General features: G+C 46.1%; 1 protein-coding gene across 5 annotated transcripts in view; it reads left to right on the top strand.

Annotated features, from left to right (window-relative positions):
* lpp (LIM domain containing preferred translocation partner in lipoma) overlaps nucleotides 1–7500 on the top strand; it is a 210482-nt gene that overhangs the window by 105983 nt on the left and 96999 nt on the right. The gene's annotated exons all lie outside the window — the stretch shown is intronic.

Genomic DNA, 7500 nt, shown 5'->3' with positions numbered 1-7500 from the left:
TCGAACTTTAAAAGGGAGTTTACCCATCTTGTCGCGCTTACATTTAGGGACTTTGGGCTCTTTAAAGCTGAGATGGCTTAATTGGCAATGGTACTGTAGAAATCAATCATATTGAATTGATTTGAATCTGACCTGTTCTACCAATGCCTTCCCACACACGGAGACACGTGATGAGGCCTGAATAGGCCATGATGAGGAGACTCATGCTGAGGCCATGAATAGGCCATGATGAGACAAAGATAACATCCTACTGCAGAAGAGGGTAAAACGGCATCTTAGTTTTTTTTCATTTGTGCCATGACATGGTGTGATTGGTGCTTGGGGATGTAGAGTGTGAGGTGAGAATGGCTGAGTTGCTGGACATGTGTGCTAGACGTCAGTGTGCACCACTGACAATGAATGTGTGACACTGACCTCAATTCTGTAGTTAAGCTGTGACGAGGGGAAACAAGACACAGGGATGCAGGAAATGTGTTTTATGAATGATGGATGACTGGTGGAATAGCTTTAGCTACTCTACGCCTCTACCTGAGAAGTCCCCCCCCCCCCCCGTGTCCCTTGTCATTCAGTCTTTTAAACTCTACCTCCAGTGGGAAGCCGAGGAACAGAGGTCCCTATTCTCCGAGCCAACTGACGAGCCAAAACAAATTCAATTAGATGTTGAATTAAACTTCACGGGTGTCCCGGCCGCCATATCTCATTTTTGGAAAGTGTGATGCGATTAAAAATAAAGTGACCCATATCATTAATAGATATGAAATGAAGTTAAGAGCACCATCTACTAGTCGAAGCCCAGGGCACTTCACTAAATAGTCTGACATACAAGGAATGTAGGCCAGTGTCTTTAAAAGAAAAGAAAAAAAGAGTCCCAGCCATGGCATGGGTTGCGTGGGCCGGAGCGATAAGCAGCCACCTTCCCCTGGGATCAGGGCTGGGCTGAGGGACCCGTTGTGTGGCGCTGGCTCTGTGAGCGAGATGGGGTGTGAAGAGAGAAGCTGATGCTTGTCCCTGTGCTGAAAAGAAAGGTGCGGGATGCACTTCAGGACACGACTGCTCCACACACACACACACACACACACACACACACACACACACACACACACACACACACACCTTAGGACAAAAACAAAGGTGCTCTCTGCATTTCACACAGTTTCTCACGTTTGCCGGCTGGCGATGCTCAGGTGTAGAAAAAGACAAAAAAAAAAAAAACCCTCTGCAGCATCTCGCTGTTCAGATGAATGTTTCAACAAAGAATAAATAAATAAATAACACGCTCCAACACATCTTTCCTTTGTGCTCGCCTTGTGCTGGGAGTTGAGAAAATCCTGGTTCACACTCTCAGCCACCACCTCGGTTGGAAAAAGTGAGATTTGTGTCGTTGGGGCTCAGTGTCACCGCTGGAGGGGAGCGCGGATACTGGGGAGCTGGAGGTCTCGGACGATAGCGACCAGACAGCACCTTTCGTCTGGAAGGGATGCCATTGCCCCATCGTTTTGAGAGCCCATAGATGTTTGCTTGAGAAGGAGGAGCCCCAATGCCCCCTTATGGAGGTCTGTAGCCACAGATTAGCGAGACTCACAGCTCACTGCCACCTCCAAGAGATTCAGTGCTGTGAATTCTGCCTTTCTAAAATCCTCTAGGCTCTGTAATGGCTGCTGTGTGTGTGTGTGTGCGTGTGTGTGTGTGTATGTGCAGCATGTGCGTTCATGTGCATGTGCGTGTGTGTGCATGTACGTCTGTGCCTGTGCCTGTGTGAGTGTGTTTGTGTTTTTTGTGTGTGTGTGTGTGTATGTGTGTGTGTGTGTGTGTGTGTGCCTGAGTGTGTTAGTGTTTTGTGTGTGTGTGTGAGTGTGTGCGTGTGCGTGTGCACACGTGAGCACGTTGCCTAAACATAAAGTCATAAGGGATAGATGGTAATGTGAAGGGAGCAGGGAAATGTCAGGGGGGTTAGTATCAGTGTGTTTGAGCTGCACTGTTTTCATACACACACACAGCTTGCTCACTGACCTCACAAAAGTGCAAATGGATACCAGGCCAGTGATACGCCACTCGGAGGGACTGGGGAAAAAAAAAAAAACTTTTTTCTTTCTTTTTTTTTCAGTTTTTGTTGGAATGGAGTTTTTGGATCTGACATCAAAAAATATAGCAAATCTACACAACTACACACATACGCACACAAACAGACACACACACACAGACATAAACACACACACACACACACACACACACACACACACACACAATCGCTCAAAGACATTACCAGGGTTGTACCCCTCATCATGCCATCCCCATTTTCATGGAAGAGCCAGGTAACTCATCCCTGAATAAAATATAAAATAAGTGCAGATCTTTGTAAAAATACCTTGCGAGTGTTACAAGTCAGAAAGAGGACTCTGAAAGCTTTTGTCAGTACGACTTGAAAAATTTATACTCACCTGAACTGCTCGGAGGGGGCAAACACACTGTTGTCAGTAGGTGAGCGTCTCAGTCGAGCAGCTACCCCTGTAAAGGTCAAACCAAACGCACCAACCAAGAACAGCCACTCGGCTCTTATCTTTGCCCCCCGCCCCCCCCCCCCCCCCCCCGCCCCCCCGACAGCTGAGTACATAATCCCTGTTTTATGTTTTCAGTGTTGATTTTTTGTCTGTTTTTAACAGCTTCCTTTTTTCATGCTGCTGGCTCCAAATGGTCCTGTAAGTAACTATACAATTCAGGATCAGCAGCCACTGGCAGGTTCAAGTGTCAGGCATATCACACATTTAACACCCCCCATCCCCCACCATCCCCCACCACTCACCCTTGTGTTACTGAAAAATCTTCCTAGATGACATGGTGACAGTGCAAAGATTAAGCAGCACTTTCAGCTTCTGCTGGGTCTCTGCTGCGGCTTCCTGGATGAGGGATCACCATGCTGTACTGGAACTCTGCATGCTGTTAATGATATTGGTGGCTCTGACCAAAAAAAAAAGGGGGTTTTATCGCTTTGTGTTTGTTTGCACACTTTTACCAGACCACAAGCATGAACACAAACACAAATAAATAAACACACACACACACACACACACACACACACACACACACACACACCCCTTCCCAACAGCGGGCACACACGTACGCACACACACACACACACACACACACACACACACACACACACACACAGTCCAGCTGATGCTGATTCTGCCTGATTAACTCTTGTTGACCTTTTTTTATCCATCCAGCTGCTCTTGCCATCTTTTCTTTCTTTCTTTCTCTTTTTTCTTTCTGTCTTTTTTTTTTTGGGGGGGGGGGCTGCATTATGCTCTGAGATGAAGCAGGGCTTGTGTAATACGCCAGGTTTCATCAATGCTATCGCTGGCACAGCTGCTCATGCTGTAATCTTCTGCTCGTATAAGCAAAGAGTAACGAGCGCCCTCAATTTACAGCTCTCTGGACGCACTCAATTACCCGGGCAGGCCTCCACAATCGATAGGCTACTCGTGGCAGCCATGTACCTCTACTAACGGGGGGGGGCTGAGACACATGGGGTTCCTCCCCAGGTGATGCCCCCTACCTCAGTGTGGGGACCCGACATGTAGGGTTTTTATTTATTTGTTTGTTTTATATATTTTTTTTTTCCTTCATCTCCTCGGGGTCTCCCGCGGAGGCTGGAGCCGAGTTTGTTTTGTGCGTCAGCCTTTAAAAAAGTTGGATCAGCGCGGCATGACTCTCTCTCTCTCCCTCTCTCTCTCTCTTTCCCTCTCTCTCTTTCTCTCTCTCTCTCTCTCTCTCTCTCTCTCTCTCTCTCGCTCTTTTTCTGCTGCGACTGCAGCGGCCCCACATTGGTTCAGAGACATCAAAACAATTTTGTTTGCTTTAGTTGGTATTCTCCATGGCATAACAGGAGGTAATGAAATGTGATCATTATATAAGTCCCATTTGCTTCCTCCCCCTGAATCCATCGGAGAGACAATTTTGTGAGTTGACACAGATTACCAACTTTTCGCTCAGCTCTGTGTGGCGGAATTATCTCACAGTTTTGTAATATTGAGTCAAGTGTGTGTCTGTGTGTGTGCATGTCTGTGTGTGTGTATGTCTGTGTATGTGTGTGTGTGTGTGTGTGTGTGTGTCTGTGTGTTTCCTCGGCCCTCCCTAAAAGCGCTTGGCTTGACTCTATTGTGCCAGTTTTTATTTTATCAATTTTTTTCCCCCTCCGTGTTATTTCACATTTTATTTTATTTTTTTTATGAATAATGTGTTTTGAATAATGTACAATTCTAGTCATGTATGTGTTTATCCTTCTTTATAATAAATTAAGTATTAATACAAATATTACAGATTTTGATAATTAAAAATAAAATTAAATACACATACTGTATAATGTATGTTATAATGTATGTATGTATATTCCGAGATAATACAATACAGTAAATAGAAAATATATTTATCGTTACATTTGCATGTGTGTATCTCTATGCACATGTGGTGTATATGTATGTGACTGTGTGTGTGTGTGTGTCTGTGTCTGTGTGTCTGTGTATTTGTGTGTCGTTGTTGATTGAGTTTGACTTACAAATTTCCATGTGTATTCAATGTCACATCTGTTTGTTTAAAACCCTCCATTTCGCCTGGCTGAGACAACAGAGGCGCCATTACCCCGAGTGATTTGTGAGCAAGACAATTGAGGCAGCTCTTCAGTCAAGTGCCGCCTTGTCAGCCAAGCCGTCACTCATCAGACGGAGAGAGGCAGGCCCTTAATTGATTTCTGTGTGATTACATGCCAGCTTCCGCCGTGCGTCTTCGTCTGCTGTTCCCAGCGCTCGTCGTCGTGAGCGTTGTGATTGTTGTGGTTGACTGTTTGTCGACGGTCGACATTAACGCCTCATCACGAGGCGAGCCAAGTCGAGAGCGATGCTCAGCGAGGCTGGATGAGACTCGTCTCGCGGCCGTATCCGATTCAGAGTAGTCGCTAACAGCGAGAGCAACAAGCAAAGCTGATTTCTCAGGCCCCCTTCTTGTGTGTATATTTTAAGTGAGGAGTGTGCGGAGATGAGACTTCAATATTTTGACTGGGCTGCCAGCCTGCGGAGCTCCATGTCACTGCACTTGAGCTCTCGGAGGACGCTAAAAAGGAGACGGCTCAGCCACCCCAAATTAATGCCGCTGCGCTTGCCTACCCTCCCTCGCCCGCTCCCTCGCTCGCTAGCAATCTCTCGCCTTCCCCGGCCCCCGCCCAGGCTAATGTGCTGCGCCCGGCTGTCCGAGCGGATCACGTCGGTTTGGGGAGAGTTAACAAGGAGGCCCAGATGAGTGTCAAAACACAGCGCTCGTCAAGAGCCGAGCCATCGCCGGGGCCCGCGCACCCGTGCCAGGGGTAAAGGCGAGTCCTCAGCCGCGACCTCTTATTACACGACCACCCTCCTCCTCACGTGGCGCTGTTGACAGTCATGAGGCGCACAAATGCCCCTGCTCTTAATGTTAGTCATCGGCTCGTGTGCCCAGCGTCCACCTGGCTTTTCTCCTCGGCGTGTGATTTTTACTGCCTGGTTTTACTGTGGAGCGTGTGTTTTGATATTGCGCTTCGTACATAACTATGAGTGACTCAGCAAGGTAAAAGTGTGACTGATTTTGTTATATCCATAAAAGATGTGTATATATAAATATACAAACAAACACAGTTGACAGGCATTATGCATTAGGCATTATGCATACAAAATTACAAACTAATCATTATAATGTATATACTGTGTATGTGCGTATATATGTATACATCATTTATGTGTAAGCTTATATATTCTCTGAACATTTCCTCAGGATGAATTCTGTGACCTTAAAAATGTACAGTAATTTACCGCATATAAGCCGCATTGTGTATAAGCCGCAGGACAGTGTTTTATGCCAGTTAAAAAAAAAACAAAACCATATTAACTGCCCCCCTGTATTAACCTCTTAGTGGAAAAAAAAATTACAAAATCAATGTACAGTATAAGCCGTGGATTATAGTCTGGAAATTACGGTATGTGTTAATTTGTCCGTGGCCTTCTTTTCCCTCGTCACACACAAGTCCTGTGCAGCAAGTGAGCAGCCCTTCAGTGTGATCAACTCACAAAAGGCCGATTCAGCTGAAGGAATGTGTGTCTGCCGGACATGAGCGTTAACGACTGTTGGGAAGTTTGGAACTCTGAATCTATAGAGGGGCCTCTTTGACCCCTTCCAAGACCTGGAAATTGAATGGAGCTGACACACACCGCTGCGCAAAATGCAGTGACAAAGTTTGCGGACCTAATTAGGGAGAGAACGTCGCAAGACAAAGGAGAGGGTTGTGTCAGGACACGGGACTCAAAACAAGGCGTCAAAAGAGATGAGTTGCCGGCTGTAATGAGTGACTTCCCTGGTCCCCTCTCTCTATTGACACTAAGTGCTTTTTACGACAGCAGAAGAATCTGCTGTCATAACGCAACTTCGAAAACCTCGCCGTTCACTTAGTGTTAGGAATGGCTAAACACATCGAAGTCTGTGGGCTCAGCCATCTATTATGAGATAGCCTTGTTAAATTGAGTGCCTCATTTTTTTAATTTCTCCTACTTGTTCACTGGACCATGCTAACCAGCTCCACAGATTTCTGGCAAGCGCAGTGTTTAGTTTGAAAGTCCCCTCGAAGGGGTTATGCAGTCCTGGGCACCTCCCTTTGTTGCCGATGCATTTATTGCACGACATGTCTATAATGTGGTACGCTTTTTTTTCCTTTTTTTCTTCAAGCATCTGTGTGTGTGTTATGTGAATTTTCGAGCCACCACATTTCAAGAATGCATTTGAATTTTAAAGTGATGTCCTGCAACTTCAGGGCTTGTTTTTCTGGGACCCACGAACAGCTGAACTCAATTGGGAGGAAAAAGCTGCTTTGTGTCGTGCGGAGCGCGTTGTGAATCATCGGTCGTCAGCTTTGTGTGCAGTGCCTTTCAGGCGCTGTTAACAGGCCACTTTCCAAGCTAGAGGGGACTTTGATGCTTGGTGAATGTGCCCCCTCTCCTTTCTTCAATGCACCGGGTGCCTTTTGCGTGGACTAGCCAGACCCTCTCGTGACGTACTCTTTGCAAGCGTCGTTTGTGTACTGTAGATGGTAGTGTGATATTTGACTAAATCATTCCTTTTGATTGGCTGACTACACTGTATTATACTAATGGTAATGGTGTTTTATGGAATCGCTCTCTTGTCCCCTGTTATTTGAGGAAATAACGTCCTTGCTCTTTGCTCCATTCCAAAAGCATACATGCAAATACAATTAGACACACAGGCGCAGACACACACACACACATACACACACACACATGCACAAGCAGAGTTTGCCGAGAGAGAAAAAAAATCGAAGTCAGCGTTGCATTAAAAAATTCACCAAATGCTGCTTTTGTGGGGGCTTCAAAAGCAAGGCAGAGGCAACCCCAGGGTGATGTGTTTATCCTGCTCCAGTTTGTCTCTGCGGTGGTAAAATATCTCTTTGCACTCTGGGTCAATTTGGTG

The sequence above is a fragment of the Sardina pilchardus genome, chromosome 15 (assembly GCF_963854185.1).
Source record: "Sardina pilchardus chromosome 15, fSarPil1.1, whole genome shotgun sequence".
NCBI lineage: Eukaryota > Metazoa > Chordata > Actinopteri > Clupeiformes > Clupeidae > Sardina > Sardina pilchardus.
This window is presented reverse-complemented; position numbering and strand designations above follow the sequence as displayed.